Genomic DNA, 27,412 nt, shown 5'->3' on the forward strand with positions numbered 1-27,412 from the left:
TCAAGTAGATCAAAATAGGCAGAATGGGTGTTCTGATTCATGGAGGGGGTCCTGTAACTGGCAATGACTTGAATAGGTGTCCTACCAGCAGTTAATTGCACCTGAAGTATCTCCAGGGAATCATACTGTTTAACCAATCTGGAGGTGTATTTAGGTGCATTTGTATAAGATCTAACCCTGACATCCCTACGTTTAAAAACTCGTTAAATGAATTCCTGTTCAAATCTTAGCTCTGCTCTTTCACTAATCTAGGACCTATTATTCAAGCCTTTTACATTACTATTCCTCAGTCATAACCTATTTTCTTTTACATCTTCCTACTTTTTTGGTCTGTACAGCTAAAATCTCTGCAGATCTCTTCTGCTATTCTACCCGTCATCATTATATTTTAATTTCTGATCTGTATCCCCCTGTTCTTCCAAAATCAATTCTACTTTATTTGCCTTATCTAGCCTATTTTACATATATCTTGTAATATTATTCAAACCTGATTTCTTTATTTTACCCCAAAAACCGAATGCATATCATGCTGTATTCAACATTCCTAATTTCACTTATATGTATAATTCTATCATGTTGAATATTAGGAAAACTGTTAATAATATTGCAGATTGTTACATAGATTTATTTTAATGTGTTTGGAGCTTTTCTCTCCAAGGCCTTCACTAAAAATGTCTACTTTTGTCCCAGGTGGACTTTCCTGGTGATAGAATATCAAATACATAAGTAAAGGAGCTGTACTATGAGAAGTAGAGTGTACAATCTATAGATACCAAACAGATAATTTGGTGAAGACACGTTGAAGTAATACGTCAAAAAAAGGTGGTAGATGATTTAAGTAGTCTTCCTGAAGAAGTGCTTGAGTTAATCCCAGTAAAAGAATTCAAGAGTGCATGGGACAGAAATAAGGCATTTTATAGCAGAATGTAAGGAACCCTCTTCAATAACTGTTGTGACAGTTTATTCAATAAATAGGAAAAGCCAACTATATGAATCAATGTTGTCAAAATCTATACTCTCTATGGAGCACTGGAGTAAAAATATTAGTATTTTATGATGAAAAGTGGTTAAATTGGGGATGTAACAGCAGTAGGAAATGTCAAATGGAGTCATAAAAAGGCAAGACGTCTGTCCAACAGAGTGGAACCAAGAACAAGAACAACATTTTACCAATTAGATGGCCTGTGAGGATATTTAAGAGGTATAATTTGCTAATAATTTATAGAGACATATTCTGCTAGTTATTGTTTACTGGGATTAGTTTATGGCTCTGTACATTGTCAGGTAACAACTAAGAATATACTTCTCAGTAATGCTAATATACAGAGCAGGGGAAGCAAGTACAGCTAGGCCAAGTAACAATCGTTATATCCGCTGGCATATCTTATGTGTTTATGAACCAGCTGCAATCAGAGTAACAAGGAATGTAGCACAGATCAGAGCAGTGGCATATCTTATGTGTTTATGAACCAGCTGCAATCAGAGTAACAAGGAATGTAGCACAGATCAGAGAGAATAAAAAGGTAAATCAAACTAATCCAAAGTTTACTTGTGATCAATTTGTTTACGTCTCTAAAGTTGTTATGACTAAGAGATGGAATATCTATTATATTAATGCATAGACTAGACTGTAATTTTTTAATCAATTAAACAGTGAGCTTAGCAATTGTGTGTGTGTGTGTGTGTGTGTGTGTGTGTGTGTGTGTGTGTGTGTGTGTGTGTGTGTGTGTGTGTGTGTGTGTGGGGGTGTTTGGGTGTGGTGGATGTCTAAATATATGTCTGTATCAAACATGTATGTAGACACACACATACACACACACACACACACACACACACACACACACACACATCTGTATGTTTTCTGAATATTGTAAATAGACCAAAGTTTACTATATAGAGAACTATATAGTACACTGCCAGTCATTTAATAGCTAGTAAATTAATACTATCCATTAGTATGTTTTGATATTATTATATCTGTGTTAAGAATATAATGCAAAGTCAGTGAAAAAGTACCTATGGATTTCAGAAAACAAATGTCTTTCAATTATATGTAGAGTAACAATGAATGACTTACTCAAATACTTTTTATATTCTATGTGCAGAATGTATATACCATTCTCTAGACTATCTAATGTAATGTACATCTGTTCAGCACTGATATACTTGTATGACATAGATTGTGAGGATATTTAAAGATGTTACTTTGGGCTAGTGGTTTGCTATTTTTTCCTTGATTTATATAATGTGGGTGGATCTGCATCCCAAATGTATTTCATATGTATTACTAGCCCCTTTAGCCACATTCTGTGAAACTAAGTGAAGCTAACTCATGGCTCTGCATGATGGAGAGATATTACCAGAATACCATTTGTAAGTTCTGGACTGCAAATATGGGTGTGGGATGGTCACAAATCAGTAAGATAGCTAAATAATGTATGTGGGTAAAATAATGTTTTTTATTTTCTCCAAAATTCCTTCTTGATAAAGTTTTAGTGAGGAAATAATTGTTGCAGACTCCAACCCATCCACCCTCAGATCTCTTACTTCCCAATGTCAGTTTCAATTGAAATGCTGCTGGCATTTACATTCTGCAGAAACTGTAGAGTGCATACAAAGAAAGAGCTTCACATTTTTAATAAATGCGCAAAAAGAGCCTTTTACAGTAAATTATTAAGTATCAGGTATCTTCTGAATGCTGAAGTGAATAGAAACATAAGTCATCTGCGAATGTTAACATTTATTTTGAAAGGATATTTTATTTGCTAGCTGTTTTCGGCATGGAAAGACTGCTTATTGATATTTCTCCATAGAGAAACTATAATTTCATGACTTGTATGTTTATTTTGAAGCAGCAAAGTTGTTGAGTGCATTTTCTTATTTATAGAACACACACAGTAAGAATATGACTGTGGTGTTATTCAAGGCCGAACTCCTCAAGCCGCTAACCTTTTGTACTAACATTGAATCAACATCTATAATCATGTGAAACCAAAACAGCATACAAGATTAATCAAATTTTGCTTTACTTAGAATGTATAAATTACATAGCAATATCTGTTAAAAATGAAAGCAGACAGTTGTCATCAACTCTGAATGCTATGTGGACTTTTGTTTTAGTCTGAACTGGCCACAAGTACCACAGAGAGAGTTTATAAGTGATATTCTACAACCCGATGTGACTTTTGCATCAAACACAACCCTAAAGCTTTCCCCACTTTATTGAAATGTGGGTAAGTTTTAACCCTTTTCTTATTTCTCAGTGTTGAACTGCCTATTCACTTTTTACATAGGAAATGATTGCCATCTTGGCTCCTTCTTTTTTTTAGGCAATGATTTCAGTTATTTAAGATTTTCTTTATTTTCTTCGCGGTGGAGATACTATACATAATAAAGTGGGATACAGAGTGTATAATCCAATGCAAGGGGGTTGGTCTCTGCAAGAGAATGTTCTTTTTTGAGGGGGTGTTTCACAAAGTATAAACTCTGACCAATTTTTTTTTTTCATCTGGTTGAAATTATAATGAATTGAGACTTGAGGAAACATCAGGGAAGCACATCAAAGTATTTAGTACTGTAAACACCTCTAAATAAGTGAATTTATTCAGTGTCACTTTCATTTTGCTTCTTCTTAATCTGAAACCCTTTCTTTGTGACTGGCAGCATCCAGGGACGTAGCCATTTTTTTCAGTTTGTGCTCTTTGGTCTAATAAATGCTGTCCTCTCATGCAGTCATCTATGTTGCCCCCCCACACACACACACACACACACACACACACACACACACACACACACACACACACACACACACAGTTTAAATTCCCTTGTTTGTAACATACTGAATGTATTAAGGTAATGTATAAGTGGGAAAACCTTTGCAGTTTTCAGAAAATTAACACTCATTCAGGGACACTGCATTTAAAAATTCTCAGAAGATACAAATTATGATGAAAATAATGGAAGGATCATATCCATCCTGAAATTAACACAAGAACTTCAAAATAGAACATGTAAATCACCTAAAACATGGGCAAGGGACAAGTAGCACCAGAAAGTATAACAAAACAAAGGAAAAATATAAGGCTTATCACCAGAAAAACAAAAAAAAGGAAAATAAAGCAGAAAGCTGAATTGCATTTAATATCAAATAGACATGACCGCAGGAACAATTATGTGTTCGTCAAAATCTGATAAATGAATTGTTAAGGAGGGCTGAACGTATGCCATGGATGAAAGCCTGTTAGTGGCAGCTCAAAATAGTGGTCTGTACATGAGATGATTCACAAAAATTTGCAAAAAAAGGTGGGGGATACTGGCATATACAGTTCTGTAGTACAGAACTAGAACTTGAAATAGTTATAAATGAAATGTGTGGATATCTTGAATGTATGGCTGAGGATCTGTATAGTGAACAACACAATAATATGGCAAGACTGTTATACTGGAAGCTACAAAAGTAAATATGCAAGCAGCTGAGAAGCAACTAAAGCAAGAATCATAAATCATTAATAAAAAGGAAAGGTAATTATCACTTGAGATAATCCAATACAAACTGTTAGGAAGGAAGGAAAAATCCAGTTAATGTAATTGAATAAAAGAAGACAAGATCACCATTAACCACTGAAATAATCACACATTGAGCCAATTTGTAACAACGAAGTAGCTAGCACTTTTGGTCACATTGATTAATCTTGATGTGGCACAAAAAACCCAGGTAAAAATAAGAAAAAGGAGGTTGCTATAACCACATCTAGTGACTATAATATCCATGGGAGACACAAAATTGTAATACAACCACATGGAAACAACTAGTTAATGCGGAACAAGAATATTCAGCTACTTCCAAAAGCACTGGGGGTAACCAGGCTTAAAAAAAAGAAGAGTTTCTGTGTATTCCAAAGTATGCAACCCATTTAGAAACCCTATGTGAATCACAGATAGAGCAGTTCTGGGAACTGAGGACAGCACTCATGGCAAACATTAAGACTAAAGCAATAATGATTTCATACACTTTACCTTTGTCTTGACTTGTGAATTAAAACAGCATTCCAATTTAAAGAAATTAAAAATTAAACAACTATATTGAGATAAGTTGTATCATTTCAAGGATTGGAAACTTTTTCTATAAAAAAAAAACAAGTACAGTCTAGCTTCATTCTGGACACTCGCTTTCCTATCTTTCCACCTATGACCAGGAGGACATAGAATTCCAGTGTAAAAGCTCTTACAGCTACTTTCTACATGGCCAATCCATTATGCAGATATTGAATGAAGCAATGCAGAATAAATGGCCACCCCTTCCCAAAATTATTTTGTCACATACAAATAATTGTTCAAGGTAAAAGGGTACTAACTAATATTTTTCTGTGGAAAACAGTAACTCTTGCAACAGACTGAATTGCTTGTGCAAATGTTTTAGTTAGTAAGCCAGTAAACAGTAGGGAGAAAATACATAAAGAATTTGGCAGACTGAAAAAAAATGGCTTCACCGCTGATATGGATGTTTTGAAGTGGCAGTCTTCAGCACTGGTACCAGGAGGTCTGTTCTATCTATTTTATTAGCTCAGCTTCCAAGACCATCTAGTTTATATGCAAATCTCCTGTGGTAACCCACGTCAAACAATTAGCAGAAACCTAGGCATACTGCTTTCTTCTGGGGTCCCTTAACATGATTCAGTCATTAACCATGTAAGGTTAGATTTAAAATACCTTTTTGTTACAAACCCAAGTTATTATTTTCCTCTTAGGAACTAAACTAATCTTAGTATACTGCCCCCGCACTTCTCCTGCTACAGAGATGAAACTTACTGGGCTGTACTTACCAGGTTAAGTTCTTGACACCCCACATCACCCGGCAGAGTTGTTGTCCAATATTCTTTAGCTTTACCACTATCAAGAGGCCTTTTAAATAGTTCAGCTGTGTGTGACTATAAGTGTAGCAGCTATGTTTTTGGAGATCCTTCATGGTAGATCATTAGACCCTGGTCCTTTATTCTCTTTATGTTTGATATGTTCCTTTCTAATAGTTTCCTTTTACTTACCCACCTGCTATCAGTCACTGCCTACTCTGTTATCCCCCTTCTAATGTGGAAACTTCCCTTTTATTATTAATGAAGACTGAGAAGAAAAATCAGCAGCTTTAGTGTATTCTTATCCTCTATGTTTAGCCTTTTAACCTCCATTCTTATTTTAGTTTGTTCACATACATGCATAAATAATCTTAATGCATTCCTTCTTCTGATTCCTTCTAAAACTTCCTTTAATATTCCTTACAGATGTTATCTTTTTTCCTTGCATCGTCCAAATCATACCTACACTATTTTCTTTCATCTTCAACATTTTGAGTAAACCTTTCTTTCCTACCATTGTCTCGGTCAGTTTCCTTTTAATCCACCCCAGTTTCTTCTTTCTATTTTCTGCTTTTAGATCTGTAAAACAGTGCATATTTAGGATTTTAAACATACAGTATGAGAAACTGCGTATCCGTACATGTCTATGCAAATGTAGAGTAGACTGTATAGTAATATTAGAAACATGAATAATAGCAGAGCCTGACAGAGAGGAAGTACATATGTATTTATGCCACTTTCTTGCCGTGCATAATTGTTTCATGATTGCCCCATGCAGCCCAAAAGATTGATAGATTAAAAGTGCTGCCCTTTGACTTTTAGTAACAGCCCTCCTCATTTAGTGGTATTTAATAGCTCCTCCATCAGAACCTTATGCTTAACAACATCTACTTTCTCATTCACACAACACCCATGTTCGGCAGTTGAAGTCACCCCAATGATCTTTCAAGCTCTTCTTATCTCACTGCAGCCAAACATAACCCTTATATGAACAAAAAAATCCACATATCGTAACAGTGAGCTTTCTAGCTAGGGCTGCTTTCATACCTTGGTCCCAGAGTTGTTTAGAATTGTCTTGCTGAATCAAGGATGAATGGCACTTCCCATGGCATACCGTGTCATTCATCCATTACCTGAAGTAAGTGCGGGGGTAGTTGGTGTAGTTCAGATACAGAACACATAGAATACTCAAGTACTTTTACAAAAAATTAATTCCCCGCTGCTCACAAAAAGGGACTGGCTTACTTGGGTGTGAGTATTTGTATTTCCCACCCTCCACGACATGTATCATTAGTCAAATGTGCATATAACTGAACTCCTCGCCTGGAGGATATGAATAACCTGCAGGCACTGAAACAGCGATGCAGATATTCCCATTATACAAAACCACATGTGAAGTGCTAATGCTGCCCGCAACACAAAGAACCACAGTCATAATCAGTAGTATATGGAGGACAAAAATCCAGGTAGATGTACAAATTGAAAAATAAATGCATTTTAGAAAATTTAAAAAAACACTAAACATGAATCTATACTTCCACATTTTATATATATATATATATATATATATATATATATATATATATATATATATATATATATATATATATATATATAAAACAATAACAATAACAAATTCACCGCCATAACAGGAACAGGCAAGCAAAAACTGAGGGTAATGCTACTCAATGCTAGAAGTCTAAATCTCAAAATGCACTCACTTGAGGCACTCTTTAAAATGGAGAACATTGACATCTGTGCAGTGACTGAGACCTGGTTCAAGGCTCCAGAGAGCACCCCTGCACTACCAGGCTATAACTCATACCACACTTTTCGGCTATGTAACCTGGACTGAAACACCAAAGGTGGAGGTGTGTCCATATTCATTAAGGATATCCACATCTCCAGGCTAGTTGCCCAACATAATGCATCCGAGGTTATCCAAGTGCAACTAACTCTGGTCAAAACTACAATCCAAATTGTAGCTTGCTACAGATCCCCCACCATGCCCCAGGATTCCCACTCCTCTTTCCTTGATGTACTGGAAAATATTAGGGTTCAACCAAACACCCTAATAATGGGCGACTTCAACTACCCCACCATTAACTGGGAAAACTACTCGTGTACCAACTCCTTAGCTCAACACGTTCTGGAATTCATAAACTCCAATGCCCCAGATCAACTTATCCACACCCCCACCAGGGGCAACAATATCCTAGACCTAGTCATTACCAACATGAGTGACCGGTGTTCCACACCTGAAGTCAACTCCTCTTTGGTCCAATCCAACCATAAGCTAATCACCCTTGATATCCACATCCCGCTCCCACCCCCCATTAAGGAAACCACAGTAAAAAAATTTCTCCAAAGCCAACTTCATGTTTCTTAAGACAGAAGTGGTGAACTTCATGACACCCATGCAGATGGACAATACAGTTACAACTACTGAATCCTACACAAATGCACTCTATAAGCACTTACACGAGTGCATGGATCGTGCTATCCTAAACAGAATCAAGATGCTATCCTCCAAAAAAAGGAAGCCAGTCTGGTGGTCCCCTGCCATAAACAAACTGTACAACAGAAGGAAGAAACTGTTGCAAAAGAGAGTAAAATCCCTTGAGTGGAGGAGGTCTCTGGTCAGCCTCAGTAAGAAGCTGAGATCCCTTATAAGATCCTCCAAAGCTAGCTAAGAAAACAAAATCACCACCAATTCCAAGGACAACCACAAAGCATTCTATAGCTATGTCAAGAATCTCAATGGCAACACCCAGATCTGCTCTGAGTTACAGCACAAAGGCATGAAAATTACAGAACCAACTGATATTGCCAACATCCTGGCAGGTAGGTTCAGTGCTAACTTTACCCGCCCCTCACCCCCTAAAGGGCCAATATCTATACAGGAAGAATGCAGAGCCCCTGTAATCACAACTATGCAGGTAAAAGCTGCACTTTTTAAAGCCAAAATCACAGCATCCATGGGACCGGACAACATCCCAGGCTGCATTTTACATGAACTTCAGAACAAACTGGCTCCCCACTTAAGCACCATGTTCAATAATAGCCTTGCATCAGGCTTTGTGTCCACTGAATGGTGCACAGCAACAGTTATCCCACTCCCCAAAGGGGGAGCCACCACTAATCCTGGGAACTATTGACCTATTAGCCTGACGAGCCTGGTCTGCAAGGCCATGGAACGTATCATCATGGAACTCATAAACAAAGACATTGGTAACCTCCAAACTCTGGATCCCACCCAGTTCAGGATTGTGAAATGCAGATCATGCCTCCTGAACCTGATTGACTTCTTTGAGGCAGTCACCAAAGCCGTAGATGAGGGTAAGGTGGTTCACACAGCCTATTTTGACCTCGCCAAGGCTTTCGACACCATCCCCCATTCTGGAATTATAGCTAAACTCACTAAACTAGGTATAAATTCCTACATCATAAGATGGGTTGCCAACTGGCTCACTGACAGAACCCACACTGTAAAAGTTGCAGACTCCAAATCTGACCCCAAAACAGTGACAAGTGGAGTACCACAGGGTTCTGTCCTGGGACCTCTCCTGTTTGGTATCTACTTCTCTAAAGTACAGGCTAACACAGAAGGCCTCTGACTAATGAAGTTCACAGATGACTGCAAACTAGGAGCCATAGTCAAGTCCCCAAATGATGTGGACATCCTACAGAAGGGCCTCACCGAGACAGATGCCTGGTGTCAGAGCCATGGCCTCAAGCTCAGTGCCAAAAAGTGCAGTGTCATCCCCTTTGGTAAAAACTCTCTACCCATGAAGTACCACATAGGCAGCAATCTATGTAACACTGAATGCGTGATAAGAGACCTTGGGACCCAGGTGGACAGTAGTCTCTCCTTTGATAGTCACATCACCACAGTAGTCAGAAAGTCCCTCTACATGGCACACCTCATCAAAAAAGGGTTCTCATCCAGGAAAAAAGAGGTCATCGTTCCCCTCTACTCGACACTCATTAGACCCATTATAGAGTACAACACCCCTTTTGGAATGTACCTCTTAAGGCATCTGCAGCAGCTGGAAAGGCCACAGACGTACCTCACAAAGAGGATTACTGGCCTCAAACAAATGCCCCACACTGACCACCTCAAAAAACTCCAGATTTACTCCATAGCATATCGCCTACTCTGAGGTGATCTCTGCCTAACATATAAAGCTATGTCAAACCCAGAGCTGTTGGACATGCTACACCTAAAGAAATCCCAATCCCTCCTAGCTACACACTCTAGGGACCTAAACCTTGTCACCACAATAAACAGGACATGCTGGAAGGATAGATTCCTGTCCCAGAGATTTCCCATACTCTGGAACAAACTACCTGTCTATATCAAACAATGCTCCTCATTAGCACTCTTCAAGAAAAATCTTGATGATTGGATGGGAAATAGGAAATTCATCTCGGAGATCACCTCTGCAACTCTGATCAACAGTGGCACAGGAAAATAACTTTCTTGGGTGGCATAAGCCATTGAACCTTGTTGGCTAGGCTTACGTGGGCCCTTGTGCGGATGGCCTAGTACCTACCTATGAACCTATGACCCTATAGATATATATATATATATATATATATATATATATATATATATATATATATATATATATATATATATATATATACCATTTTGATGCATCCTTTCCCTCTTCTGTGATAGAAGCTGAAGGAACTTGACTGTCCACAGCATCCATAGTGGCATATACCATTACAGAAAATGTCAGTTCTTTCTTGAGACCAAAAATAAAGGAAGAGGGACTGGAACATCTAGTACAATGGCAATTAAAGCTAGTGTGGACAAGACATCTTGACCTCCTAGCCTGTCCATACTGTCCAACAAATCTGAGATGATGTTTCCAGTGATACTGGTTTAGTGCACGTGGATACCACAGGGGTCATACCTTGCCAAGTTTCCAGAGCTGTTGAAAAATCTGGATCAGGAAATGAAATGGACAGAGTAGGCTGGCACAGGTTCTAGTTATAACAGAGGCTGTGCAAATGATATAGCAGTACCACTGTATAAGGTGTTTTGGGTAAAGACATTCTATGCCATTTATCAATAGAAGATACTACCTGCTAGAAACCATTGTATACTACCAAGAGTTCACCACTGTCCATTGTATGGTTATAGAAATCAACAAACACGTAGGTTCCAAACACATCAATCATTTAATAAAATGAATAACAGGGAAAGCCCTTTCACGGATCTTTCTCTGCTTCTTCAGACCAACATAAAAAATATGCAACTACAAGCAAAGTATTTAAATATAAAACAACCAATCAAAAAGGGGGGTATAATTAACCAATTCAAATCTACACAAATTATATAGATCTAAGATGCACTAAGACACTGCTCACCTAAAAACTTAATAAGAAAAAACATGTAAAACATCTTGAATCAAGCTAAAACACAGACATACTGCTTTGTAGTCATAAATGAAAATCTATATGTGTGAAATATAAGCATATATAAAAAAATGTATATATATATATATATATATATATATATATATATATTAACACATATGCATAGATTATGTTGAAAATGTATAAAAAATAATAAAAATGTATATAATGAAAAAACTTAGATGTTTCAAAGCTCTAGCTTTGAGAAAGGGTTTTAAACAGACATTACTATTTAACCCTGGAGGCTTGTGATCTTGGAGCTGTAGGATCCATTTTTGTTCTAATGCTTTTGTCTTATTCTTGAGATCACCACTACTGATATTAACATGTAAAAGTTCCTAGGCAAAGAACTTAAACTTATGGTTAGGGCCTTCATTAGCCACATGCATTGCCAAAGCATTAGTTTTTTTTTTGGCATTTCTAATGTCTCTGAGATGTCCCAGGATCCTATCTTTGAAGGGTCTATTAGTCTTGCCTATGTAATATGCATATGCATATCTATACATATGTGTTAATATATGTGTTAATATATGTGTTAATATAATATATATACACACACACACACACACACACACACACACACACACACACACACACACACACACATATTTTTTTATATATGCTTATATTTCGCACATATAGATTTTCATTTATGACTACAACATAGTATGTCTGTGTTTTAGCTTGATTCTAGATGTTTTTACATGTTTTTTCTTATTCACCTTTTAGGCGGGCAGTGTCTTAGTGCATCTTAGATCTATGTAATTTGTGTAGATTTGAATTGGTTAACTATACACCCCTTTTTGATTGGTTGTTTTATATTTAAATACTTTGCTTGTAGTTGCATATTTTTTGTGTTGGTCTGAAGAAGCGGAGAAAGATCCGTGAAAGCGCTTACCCTGTTATTCATTTTATTAAAGGATTGCTGTGTTTGGAATCTACATGTTTGTTGATTTCTATAATTATCTTTGCTCTTGTGGGTTCCTTATCGAGAGTGCGGCAATTTTATTTTCATTGTATGGTTACATCAATATTCTTCAGGTCATGAGATAAACTGCCAGCAAGATGCTTTATTCATTATGTCTACTGCTGTGGCATAGCCACCTGACCCCACAGTAGATGGATGACTCTCTCTCTGCTGTGGCTTCCACTTCCTGCCACATGTTGGACACCATCTCTTGACATACCTCTCAACCTCTTAAAGCAAGAAATCTGGAGAAAGCCATAAATAAAAGTAGGACAAAGACCCAAAATTAGGGACAATTTTTAAATATTGCTCTTATCAACTTAGAAAGTTGATGGAACTACAGGTTTTGCATTAACATGCATTTTTCTGAAGGATATGAAGTCTAAAACTCAAATGTCTGTCATTATTTTCTAACTTCAGTCTTTAATGATTTGCCACTAATTTACCAGAAAACCACAATTTTATGAAAAACAGATCAAAAGTATGAGGCAAAAATGTGGACATTCTGCAAAAATCTGTACAGTTGAGAGGTATGTCTCTTAACATCCCTCTTGCTGTACCTTTTTTATATATTTGGTAGCAATGAGAAAGGCACAACACAGAAACATGATATATCTGTGTAGTAGCTCACATGAAAAGAGACATACATACACAAATACACAATGGCATTCTTTAACAAAACATTCAAGTTTAGAAAAACAGAAACCAGAATCATTTTTATACAAAAATAAGCCTTAATTGAACAAAATGGCTGCATCTCAATAAGATAATCTAGTCTGGTGTTTAGGTCTGACAGCATGACTGGAAAACAATGTCTGATATTAAGACACAGTAAAAACTTCTTAAAAGTAGTTCAGGTATACCATTTATTGAAGGAAAATCAAGCCACAAGCAAAGCCAATGCAAAAGATTATCCAGTTTTGCAAGTTACAGTGTTAAATGGTAGGTAACAGGATTTGTGAGTTCAAATCAATGTAAAACCTCATTATAAATCCGAAATTGTATGGTCAACCAAATTGGCAGTCAGGCAGACACTGACAGAGCAACATTCATTAAAGTCAAATCCAAAAATAATATACACTAAACAAATAATTACCCCAGCCCAGCATCACAGAGGTTAAGACACAGGATTACCACTGGGTTCAAAACCTGGCTGGGGTGCAACTGAGCAGTAGCAATATCTGCGCGGAAGAAAGGCCTGGCAATCTACTTCCATAATATGCCATGAGAACCCAATGGGGTCTACCCATGGTGTCACAATGAGTTGATTTTGACTAAAGGGCACTTACTTTAAACAAATAATCATTTCATAAATGCATCCAGGCAAATAATTAGAAAATATTATCAGGCTATTAAGTATAATATCATACTATTACTTAAAGATTTCACTAGAGTCATGGGTTCATAAGAGATTACTAGGCTAATGGCCTAAGAGCTCTTACAAACCTAGGTAGTATAATCTGATTTTATCCAAGACGTGGCCCCTAGGGGCAAGAAGATGGCATAGGTTTGTGCATATGCCTTGAGTATTTTACATATTGCCTCTGTCCATAAGGGACATAGCTGCTACCCTAGGTGTGACTTTCCGATTCCCCATCCATTGATCCAAATTCTGTTTGAAGAGCACTAGGGAAGGGCGCTGTTTAACATAAATCGGGAGCCTGTTCCAAAGAAGGGGTAAGCTCTGTGACACATATCTCTCTTCCCAGCATGTTTTATTGGAGTCACTAAGTTTAGATCCTAGATCAGGTGACCCTCATGCTGTTTGTTTTGCGGACATGTAGCAGCTCCATCAGGTCTGGATTTATGAGTGCCTAGGTCACCCTTAACAGTTGGTAGGAGACAGAATAAAGGGTTAGGGCTTTCAGTCTATCCACATAGAACATGTTGTTAACACACTGTATTTTCTTTGTGAGGAACCTCTGGAGTCACTCCAGTTATTGTAAGTATCTAGTCAAGTACATTGTACTTGATTGTTGCTCTATTGAGGGCTGAATACAGTAGGACTATAACTTATTTGAATCTGGATGCCATACCTTTACTTATAAGCTGTGCCACATAAAATGAATTCCTGACCACTATGGACACATAGCAGTCAAAGTTCAGGCCACTTTCTGTCTATGCACCTAGATCTCTCACCTCTGAGTCTACTCTTAGGGGTGTGCTATTAATGCTGTAATTAGCAGGGGTCGTTGACTTCCCAAAGGGAATGATAATGTATTTTTTCGCATTAAGTTTTAGATCATGGCTCTTGTAGCAATCATTCATCTGATTTAGACCCTCCTGAAGGATATCTACATTACTGGGGGATTCAGTGATTGCCCCCAGCTTGTAATAGTTGGCAAACTTTGTCATCCAGAGGCCTTGCACATTATTCTTTACTTCAGAGAAGTATATTCCGAACAGCAGTGGTCCCAGCACTGAGCCCTGTGGCACACCACTAGTAACTGACCTCTTGCTGGATCTGAATTCACCCACTTTAACCATGTGTCTTGTCCATGAGCTAATTGGCTATCCATCTGGTGATGTAGGGATTTATGCTCAGTTTTGTGAGTTTATTTATAATACCCCAGTCTGGGATTGTGTCAAATGCCCTGGCCAGGTCAAATTAGGTGGTATGCACTGCTTTACCCCAATGCATGACCCTAGTGACTTTTTCAAAAAAGTCCACCAGATTTAGTAGGCATGACTTGCCCTAGACAAAGCCAAATTGAGCTGGGCCTGGTGTTTGGAGGTTTGCTATGTCATTAAATACCAGGTCCATGATTATTCTTTCCATGGCTTTACATATAAGACTAGTCAAACTTATGGGTCTGTAATTCCTCAGGTTAGTTGATGGCCTGTCATTATGAGAGGCACAAATGCTGCTGTCCTCCTCTCTATTGGGATGAAGCCCATCCAAAGGCCATGGTTAAACAGAGATTCCAGTGGTCCTGATAGGTCCTGATTCAAGCTGTTTAATAGGTAACCTGGTATATGGTTGGGTTCCACTGAAGCCATGTTTTTAGCTTTAAAAGAGTGCAGTGGCAACCTGTTCTTTAGTGATAATTTGGGAGGGAGTGATGGAGGGTATATCCTGTGGGAGAACTGGGGTGATTGTGAGGTGAAACTTTATGTGAATTTATCAGCCAGCAGATTTGCTATATCTTTTGGCCAAGTATAAGTGATGCCATCCACAACTAATTCCACACACTGCTGGGTGTTGCACTTAAAACTGCAGACATAACTAAAAAATGCCTTATTATTAAATGTCCTTAGCTTTGGTGGCTATTTTTACTTCAGATTTCTGCTTTCAGAGGTTAAGTTCCAATACCAGCAGCAAAATACAGTTGATATTCCAGACATCGTTAAAATGAGAAGCTGATAATGTGATCCTCCAACATTATAAAGCCAAGAGCGAAATCATTCAGATTTAAAAGGTAAAAAAAAGACAGCAGGAATATATAAAAACAAAGGACATTCAAGCTGAGTGCAGAAGTGCAATAGAAACTCACTGTAATGACCTCCATCCCAGCACTTACTATTACAAAGAAGTGCTGGAAAGGAATGTAACACCTATGGCCACCTCAGCAGTAGTACAATGCTTTTTTTAATGAAAGTGTTGATTGCGGGTCTAAGTGCTTCTATGAGGTGTGACACATATCAGCAGTCTTTTCATAAGCAATGGTATACCTAATAACTACCTTTAGCCAGTTATCAGCATTACAAGACTGCACAAAGTTGTACTCATTTTTTCTAAACAGTTTTGCTACCCCATGCAGAATATAGTTACAGTGTACTTAGAATATATTTACCAACACTCTTGGCAATATCATCTCATATATAGACCCATGTCAGGATTCAGCGTGCCCCTGAAACAAATAAATAACACAGCAGAAATCAACAAATCCTAGTATTAGATCTTTTACCACATATATCAAGATGTAAATGCCAGAAAGAACTGGCTTCTGTGGAGGTAAATAGTAACAACATGGTATTGTTTTTACTGCCAAACATAGGTTATTTACTATTGATTTTTAGTCATTAATAGATGGGACGTTTCAGATCAATCTGTAGCAGAAATCTTTTTCCAAGAATGCCTTTTTGTATGCATGAAGTTGCTATCCCAGGTACATAATGAATAATATCCCTTTTTCCCAATTTCTTAGGGTAAATAGAATTTGTAGCAATTTATCAGACTGCAAAAACAAAGCAATGATCCACAGTATATATATTTATCAGGATAGGATATAATCATAGCAAAGTGACTAATACCATGACTAGGGCTGAATCTATACCCAGGGAACAACTTTTATCCTATAAGAAATGTAAATCTACTAATAATTGTTTAAGATTCATTACAACTTTTAGTAATAATACTTTTAAGATCAAACAGATTATTGATACATTTTGGCCAATTATGACTTCTGATAAATTCTTTTCTAGTATTGTCCTGTCTAGATGTACTTTTACTTTTATGAGAGGCCACATGAGAGGCCACACTTTGGCACCACAGTTTTTATCTTATACAGGTCTGACTAGGATACATAGAACATTAGAATCTGGATCAGAACCCATTACTGGATGCTTTCATGTGGTCATTATAGTAAATGCAGCTTTGTATTTAGGACCGTGACATTTTCTTCCACGAAGAGCAGCAAGGTTTTTGATATTAACATCTAACAAATGGTTCACCTGAAGGCATTAATCTTGCAGAAATCACATGTAGTGCTTTTTATGTTGGACAGACGATTTGTCAGTTTAGGTAATGTGACTCATTACATCTCAATAGCTTAAGATGCAAACAGTGCCTTATTTAAACATAATTTATCTCATTTCACTGTTGTTTTCAGGTTCGTTGGTACTGATACTGTTTCTAAATCATTGCAAAACAAACATGATTGCACAAATCTCTTGGATAGGAAGGAAAGATTATGGAGCATTAATCTGAGTGTTATCCATTCATATCCAAGGGGTATAATGAAATGTTGTAGTTGCACTTTATGAGTCAAGGTTTTGGGTTAGTACATTTATTATATGTGTATTATATTAAGATATTGACATGGTATATTAATTTATTTAGTTGAATAACAGGCTTTTAACTATTTCATGAAGGTTTGTGATATCAATGTATTTTTGACTAATGTCAGTTTATTTTTATGGTTATGATTTTTTTTTAATTACATATAATTAAGTAGATTGGAAATAATCAGATTTTGTATGGTAGAAGCTATCTAGTAAAACCTGGTTTACTGAGGTGTTAGTGTTTATTAAATACACATTACATGAATCTGCATTAAGTGATACTGGTGGTTCTTTTTTAACACACACACACACACACACACACACACACACACACACACACACACACACACACACACACACACACACACACACACACACACACACACACACACACACACACACACACACACTCACACACACATATGGTTTCACTTCATAAACACGAATTGCAGAAATATCGAATTTCAGAAATTCGTGTCTATGAAGTCGAAACTTCCAAATAATTGACTACGTCGAATTTGTGCTTATGCATGTACGTTATGTTGCAGAAGTGTTTGGCTGGGATGGTGTCTGCAGTTTAAGGTGAGTGAGTGTGCGTGAGTATTTTTCTAACTTGTATGAGTGGTTTAGGGTAGAGAGGTGGAAGGATGATTGTGTTTGTTGGCTGTGTGTGATTATTTATTTCTTTACTGTTTGCGCAATCTCGGAGTTAGTATATATAAGTAGGGGGGTGTGGGGGGGTGCAGGGGGGCTTGCTCCTCTGCATTTGTGTAGTGTAGGTGTGTATCTGTATGGTGTTTTGCTGTATTTAATTGTTTTGTGGTGTGGGTGTTATGGTTTATGTGTTGTGTGCTGTATTGTGTATGTTCAATGTTTTGGTTTCGTGATTGTGAAGTTTCGGTGGTGTGATGGTTTCGGCTTTATACTGTTGAAATGCTGAAATGCAATATCTCAGCATTTCAATAATATGAAGTGAAACCATATATATATATATATATATATATATATATATATATATATATATATATATACACACACACACACACACACACACACACACACACACACACACACACACACACAGATAGATAAATACAGATAGACAGATATAGATATTTATGTGAGTGTGTGTGTGTGTGTGTGTGTGTGTGTGTGTGTGTGTGTGTGTGTGTGTGTGTGTGTGTGTGTGTGTATGTGTGTGCGTGTGTGTGTGTGTTTTGGGGTGTACTTTCAATGAGCAAAACTGCCCACCGTCGACTGGAAAAATAATGTCAAGACATCAAAAATGCCAACTTCAACACACCAGTATGCATGCACCAAAAAACAGACTCAGTACATGTAAAACCTAAAATTTAAAAAATAGATAATTTTTTTTTTTTTGCAGGATGGCAGCCCCCCCACACAGACCTACTAGACCCTGGCTGCAAATTATATACACTAACTACAGTATCCCGCAAACATGGGGTAAGGGCAAATTCTCCAACCCTAAGAAATGTACAGTCTCATACACCTGTCAATCAGCTGCCTAGTCGACCATCTGCAGCCAACTAAACAACTGTCACCCATTTACATAATTCACACATATATACACACATATATTGAGTGTACTTCAATTAATCTAATCTACAACATGTAAAAAAAATCAACAGATTAATATCAACAGTGAAGCATATCGACAATTCAATAATGTCAACAAATATCGCTAAATTATCAAACTCTTACTGCTGCAGTCATACTGCCTGGTACTTCATTTTAATCAAGAGCTCCAGTATGTCATGCAAACCTCTGAGCATACTTAACGTTCACAAGTGATGATGTAGGTAAGCACAGCATACTCACATTGCCATTTGATGAAATAAAAAAATAGGCAAATTTGAAATGAGAATAAAAGAAGCCTGATATGTTGTTTCTCCTTATTTAAAACTTTAAAGGAAAACATAGACTGTGTTAATTCAAAACAAGAAACATATAGTTACAACTTTAACAATGTTACAGGCTACATACTTGTGCACTTCTGCTTCTATCCCTTTCAACTTTCTAACTTAAAAACCTGTGTTTGCATGGGTTTTGGCTTGTTTTACCCCAGCGGATCCTGTTTGGGCATCCTGCAAAGTTCTACAGCAGCAGAAAGAAGAGAGAGAGACTTTGCTTGATTATAAGTACCTGTTTTTGCTTTCTTAGCTTGATTTTGCATTGCTGCACTTTATTACAGCCGTTTTACAAGCTTTATTATTTAATTTAACTTTCCTCTGCTGATTCTGTGTACTGCACTTTTATAAATTGTTTTTTTCAACTGCATTTACTGTTACAGGCTACACACTCAAGTGTGCTAGCCTTTTAGAGTCTTATTTCTGTTTCTGTAACTAAAAAAAAAAAAAAACAATTCTATATACTTGCTCGTTTCCTGCCTTTTCTCAAACTAGAATAGTCCGGATCTCAGATTTACTGATTTCAGGACTGTAGTTTGTGTTCTGAGTTGTCCAGACCTTGCAGAGATAGAAGGAAGTCTAAATAAAAAAGAAAAAAACACAGACTGCAGAAGCATAAAATCCAAAATTGTTTAATACTCCAGCACCTCAGCTAGCAAGCTTTTCACAGAGTTCACTCTGCTTCTGCATTTGGTGTTTTTCACTTTCTCTGTGTTTTTTTTTTATTATTTTGTTGTTCAGTGAATATAGAAAGAAGTCTTTCTGCTTATCAGTGGGAGTGGTAAGCTCTGAGCAGACTATCTATCTCTAGAGGAGTGGTTTCCAGCTCAGGAATTGTTTTTTTATTGGCTGTTTCATCTGCTTCTATCCCTTTCAACTTTATAACTTAAAATCCTGTGTTTGTGTGGGTTTGCACGTCACTCAGTGCCGCTAAGCTAGGGTAAACTATCCTAACTAACCTTAAAGTCTGCTCTTCAAATTTTACCTTAGAAATTGCTAGCTTTCATCTCTAAGCACTCAAATCAGACCTCTAAACCCAGCACTTGCTCAGAACCTCTTGCAGCTGTCATTGTAGACATATAAACTGCTAATAGCACAACAAAAACAGCTTCAGTACTTAAAAAGAAGCATAACAGTTGCAGTACTTGCATAACAGCTACAGTACTTAAATACTAAGCACCTATCCAGCCATGTCTGAAGGTCAGTTCCCTACACTTTTTCATATTAACCTGGTAAACCTGGGCATCCTAAGGCAATGTAGCAGTTGCCTCATGTACACAGACAACCCTCTCTTCCTACCTACAAATACATCCACTTGTGAGAGATGTACGTACATAGCCAAACTGGAAGCCACAATCTCAAACCAAGACTGGGCTTGTCAGTCAAGAAGAGAAGGTTAACACACACTCCACACCTCATAGAACACACAGCTTACCAGATCACACACCACCACACCTCTCACATAGTAACACAAAACACACACACACTTTTGCGGAGGTTCTCAATAAAAATCTGTCCAAACAGCAAAGACTCTGAGGAAAAAATGCAAGCAACCATCTCACCCAAACACAATCCACAAGACACATAGCCCACATAAACAGCGTGCCACTCAACCTAAGCCCCTATGGCAAAACAGTCTACCCAGTACACTAATCATAGGAGACTCAGTAGTAAGGCACACTGACATCCCACTCACTAGGTTAAATAAGGAGAAAGTTACAGTCAGCTGCCTGTCGGGTGCCAGGATTTGCCACATAACACATGCACTTGGGTCTCTCCACAGCAAGTACAAATATGATTCGGTCATTGTCCATGTTGGTGTGAATGACCTAAGACGCACCTCCCTGGACTACATGAAAAGAGACATGGAGGAGCTGTTGGATCTTGTAGCCCAGGCAGATATGATCCTAGCCCTAAGTGGCATGCTAACAGTCACCTAGAATGATACCACAGTACAAGCAGAAAATGACTGACTTCAACAATTGGCTATGTTTCTGGTGTCATTCAAAGGAGATCCAGTATCTGTCTGCCTGGGATGACATGATCAACAGACCTTGAAACTTTGCCAGAGATGGTCTGCATCTGTCATCCCTGGGATTCTGGATACTGGCAAAGGCTCTTGCCACCCCTATAGTGCCTTTTTTAGGCAATGCCCTGAAGCCAAATTTACCACCATAACAACTGCAAGCAAACGCAACCTGAGGGTAATGCTACTCAAATCTAGAAGCCTAAATCTCAAAATGCACCCGATCGAGTCACCCCTAAAACTGAAGAACATCAACCTCTGTGCAGTAACATACACCTGGTTCAAGGTTCCAGAGAGTACCCCAGCGGTTCCAGGATACACAGCATATCACACCTTTCGACCTCCAAACCTGGACTGAAGCCCCAAAGGAGGTGTGGACCAAATCCCCAAACGTGGTGGTGTATCCATCTTCATAAAGGATGCGCACACCTCCAGACTGGTTCCCCAACGTAATGCATCAGAGATACTACAGGTACATTTAATACTGGATAAAACTGCAATCCTGGTTGTACCCTGCTATAAATCCCCCACAATGTCCCAAGACACCCACTCCACATTTCTGAACACTCTAGAAAGCATTAAGGTTCAACCCAATACCCTTATACTGGGAGACTTTAACTACCCATCCATTAGCTGAGAAAATTACTCCTGCATCAACTCATTTTCCCAGCGATTTCTGGAATTCATTAATTCCAATGCCCTGGACCAACTCATTCTCACCCCCACCAGAGGTAGAAACATTCTCGATCTGGTCATCACAAACATGGGGGACCGCTGCTCTACACCAGTGATCAACTCCTCCCTGGTCAGATCTGACCATAAGTTAATCACATTCGATATCCAAATCCCACCCTCACCCCCCATGAAGGAAACCACAGTGAAAAACTTTTCCAAAGCCAATTTTGAGCTTCCAAAGACAGAAATGTCAAACTTTATGTCACCATGCAAACAGGGAAAGGATGTATGACTTCTGAAACATTCACCAAGGCACTGTATGAGCATTTACACAAGTGCATGGATCAGGCCATACCTAACAGAACCAAGATCATGTCCTCCAAAAAAAAAGAAGCCAATCTGGTGGTCCCTGCCATTAACAATCTCTACAACAGAAGAAAAACAAAAGTTGCAGAAAAGGGCAAAGTCCCAAGACTGGAAAAATTCCCTTGTATGTCTCAGCAAAAAACTTCAAAGCTAGTTATGAAAACAAAATTGCAACAGATGCTAAAGATAACCACAAGGCATTCTTTATTTACATCAAGAACCTGCATAGCAATACGCAGGGGTGCTCTGAGCTGCTGCACAATGGCATCACTTATACTGAACCAACAGATATTGCCAACATCTTGGCAGACAGATTTAGTGCAAACTTTACCCTCGCTCACCCCCAAAAGGGCCCATCCCAATACCCAAGGAATGCCAAATCCCTAATATCATGGCTGCTCAGGTAGAAGCCGCACTATCCAAAGCCCAAAATACAGCTTCCATGGGACCTGATAATATACCTGACTGCATGCTACATTTATTACAAAGGGAACTGGCACTTCACCTTAATGTCCTGTTCAACCACAGCCTCACTTCAGGCTTTGTTCCCACTAAATGGCACACCACTACAGTCATTCCACCCCACAAAAGGGGAGCAACTACTGACCCAGGAAACTACTGCCCCATCAGCCTGACGAGCCTGATATGTAAGGCCAGGGAGCACATCATTATGGAACTCATAAATAGGGATATTGGGAACCTTCAAACCCTGGACCCCTCACAGTTTGGGTTTGTGAAGGGCAGATCATGTCTGCTTAACTTGATAGACTTCTTTGAATCTGTCACCAGAGCGGTCAATGAAGGCAAGGCAGTCCATACAGCCTACCTCAATCTGGCCAAGGCCTTCAACACTATCCCCCACTCAGGGATCATTGACAGACTGACCAACCTAGGCATCAACCCCTAAATCATAAGATGGGTTGCCACTGGCACATGGACAGAACCCACATGGTGAAAGCAGAATCCAAATCCGTCTACTGGGCAGTCACAAGTGGTGTCCCACAAGAATCTGTCCTGGGTCCTCTCTTGTTTAGTATATACTTCTCTGATGTTGAGGCCAACACCAAAGGACTCTGGTTGACCAAGTTTGCAGATGACTGCAAACTGGGAGCCATTATTGACTCTCAAGCTGACATTGACATCCTACAAAAAGGCCTCATAGACAATAACGACTGGAGCCAGAACCATGGTCTTAAGCTCAATGCCAAAAAGTACATCATCATCCCCTTGAGGAAAAACATGGTGCCCATGAACTACCACATTGACGGTAGCCCTCTCAACTCCCAAGGTGTGATAAGAGATCTAGGGACACAAGTAGATAGTAATCTCTTCTTTGACAACCATGTGGCCACTGTAGTTAGAAAATCCTTCTATGCGGCACACCTCATTACAAAGGATTTGTCATCCAGGAAGAAAGAAGTCATAATCCCTTTCTACTCATCCCTCATTAGATCCATTATAGAGTACAATGCCCCATTTGACATGTACCTCACTAGACACCTGCAATAGCTGGACAGGCCGCAGAAATTCCTCACAAAGAGGATCCTAGGACTCAAACACATGCCCTATACAGACAGACAGACTAAAAAAACTACAGCTATACTCCGTCTCATATCACCTACTTAGAGGCAATCTCTGCTTGGCATACAAAGCCATGTCAGACCCAGTGATGCTAGACATGCTTCATCTAAAAAAGACACAATCCCTTTGCACCACACGGTCCAAGGAACTTACCCTCATCATCACAATAAACAGAACCTGCTGGAGGGACAGGTTCCTAACCCAGAGACTACCCATACTCAGGAATAAACTCCCCATTCATGTCAAGCAGAGCACTTCACTAGCCCTCTTCAAGAAAAATCTTGATGAGTGTTTGGGTAACAGGAAAGTCACCCCAGGGATCAACAGCCTTGCTAGATAAGGGTACAAGTAACTAACATCCGGCAACAGGATGACTAGGTATATTCTTGGGCTAGGCTTGTGTTGGCTCCAGGGCCATTAGCCTAGTACTCACCTACGAACCTATGAACATGTAGCATGTTTTAAATTATGTGCTTTTGTAAAAGATATTTCTGGTAAGTCGTGCAACAGAATGATTTATTAATTCCAACAGTAACATTTAAAATGCAACTGTTAAATAGTTTTGTTTTTAAAATATTGACATGTATTTATTTATTTATTTATTATTTCCTGTACTGAAGTCAACAGTATGTGAATACATATCGAAACTCATAAGCTCATAAGGCAAACCTCAACCCTATCCAATATTTCAGTCATAAATGGCTCCATGGTAAAACACTCTGATGTACGCCTCAGTAGGTTGTGCAAGGAGAGGGGCACAGTCAGCTGCCTGTCAGGAGCCAGGTTTCACCACATCACACATACACTCAAGCACTTGCATCACAAGTACATGTATGGCACAGTCATAGTACATGTGAGAATAAATGACTTGAGACACTCCTCCCTGGACTATATGAAGAGAGACACAATGGAATTCTCAGTATAAGTATCAAAGGTAGTAGATATGAATCTAGCCTTGATCAGCATTTTACCATAATCAAGAATGATGCCACAATACAAACATATACACATATATACACATATATACACATATACACATATGTATCAGACTGGGAGGATATGGTGGAAAGTCCAAACCACTTTGCCAGTGTTGTCCTGCACCTCCAAGCCTTTTGCATATTAGCCAAAACACTGCCCACCTCCAGAGTGACTTTTTTAGACAACATCAGCCTCTAAAACCACCCAGCATAACAAAATAGAATATGAATAACATAAAGGTTTTGCTGCTCAACACTAGGAATATTATCAGAAAACTCCCTTCCCTACAGCCACTCCTTTTCCTGGAATGCATTGATATATGTATTCTCATGAACACCGAGTTTCAGTTCATAAAGAGCACCCCACTGTTGCAAGACTTCAATGCCTACCATGCATTCAGGCCCAGTGAAGTGAACAAGGGCAGTAAAGGTGGGGGTGTCTCTATATTCGTTAAACAATGTGTCACCTTCAGACACATTAGACTGCATAATGACCTGGAACTCCTCCACGCTCAATTTGCCATTAATAAAACCTTGTATCACATCATAGTCAGCTACAGGAACCTGTCTATGCCCCCTCTGACCCATACCTCCTACTTGACAAGTATAAAGTCCCTGTGCATCAAGCCAAACACTATTTTCCTAGGGGCCTTCAACTACCCCTTTATAAATTGGGAGACTTATACATCCTCTAACGGGCATGTCCAGAGATTTCTAGACTTTCTTTAATACAAACTCTCTGAAAAAGTTAGTTCACACCCTAACTAGGGACTTCAAAATTCTGGATTTGGTCCTTACCAGTATGGGACAACTCTGTGCCACACTAGTTTTAACTTCCTCCCTAGGCAACTATGACCACAAATCAGTCCCATTCACTATAAAACTGAAGCCAGAAGCCCCTTCCAATAAGTCAGTATTCAGAGATTATGCTAAAGCTAGTGTAGTTAAACCGGGTGATGACCAGACCAAATTCAATATCCCTTCACAAATTGATGACTCCGTTACAGATACTCACTCACTTACTGTCAAGTTCTACAATCATGTAAATAGCTACATAAATATGTCTGTCCCCCTCTGAAGTAAATACAATGCCAAATTTAAAAATAAGCCTTTATCCTGGAACCCAAAAGTAAACAGGTTCTACAACAGCAGAAAAAATGTCATTGCACATCAAAATAAATATAATTCCCAGCCCAAAATGCTCTTCATAGCAAGGAACTCCATCCCCTGATCTAAATAGCCACCTAGGCTAAAGACAACCACAAAACATTATTTAGCTATGCTAGAATCCTCAAAAACAATGCCCAGCACTGTACAGGGCTAATAGCAAATTTAATCTGACCCAGAAGATATAGCCACTCTACTAGAAGGTAAATTTAGTTCAGAATTCACTCTCTCTCCCCCAGCATTCCCAGATTACATACCCTTATTTATACCACACCCCCAATATCCCAAGAAGTTGTTAAGGCACTCTTCACAGACAAGAACACTGCTTCTATGGAGCCTGATAACATACCAGCATGCCTACTGGCTAGCCTGAAACAGGCCTGGTCAAACTCCTCACAGAGATAATTCAATATCAGCCTCCAAACAGGCTATGTGCCAGATGAATGGAGGACAGCAACAGTCATCCCCCTTCACAAGGGTGGGGTGTCATCTGACCCAGTTAATTATAGACCTATAAGTCTGATGAGCCGCATCTGTGAGACTATTTATAAGATCTTTCTGGGATTAATAATGAAGGACATAGGTAATGTACAAACACTTGACCCAAGACAATTTGGTTATGTCAGGGGAAAATCCTGTATACTCAACCTGATTGACTTCTTTGAGAAGATTGCTGAAGCAATGGATGAGAGAAAATCAGTCACATCTAGATCTCACTAAAGAATTCAACATCATTCTACACTCAGGTATTGTTAATAAATTCTGTCAGTGAAATGTCAAACTCTGATCCAGGAAATTATAGTAGGCAGCTCAATCTCCTCCAAAATACCTATTGCTAGTGATAAACCCCAGGATTCAGTCCTTGGGCCTCTCCTCTTTGACATTTACTTCTTGGAACTCAAAGCCAATGTTAAAGGCTTATGGCTCACCAAGTTTCCTGATGACTGTAAAATACGTGCCATTATTACTCACCAAAGGGCACCAAGATCTTCCAGGAGAGCCTTTCCCATACAAATAGTTGATTTCAAAACTATGGACTAAAATAAAATGCCAAACATATATAATCGTATCCTTTGGTAAGCACAATATCCCCTGAAAGCTGTCACATTGACAACACATCCCTGTAAATCAATTCATTAATTAGGGACCTAGAAACCTATATAGAAGGCAACTGTTATTCAATTACTATGTATTTACTATGACAAAAAAGTCCCATTTCATTGCACAGCTTATTAGTAAGGGTGTGATGACCAGGTCCAGAGATGTGATCGTTCCACTGTAATCAGTACTTATTTAACTGATCATTAAGTGTAATGCCCTTTTTGACATATACCTTTCTGAACACTTGACACAACTTCAATGCCCACAATATTTTCTCACCAAGAAAAATAAAAAGACTAAATCATAAGAACTACACGGATTGTCACAAAGCCTTGCCCCTG

Source organism: Protopterus annectens, chromosome 8.part0 (assembly GCF_019279795.1).
Source record: "Protopterus annectens isolate FY-2018-M chromosome 8.part0, PAN1.0, whole genome shotgun sequence".
NCBI lineage: Eukaryota > Metazoa > Chordata > Ceratodontiformes > Protopteridae > Protopterus > Protopterus annectens.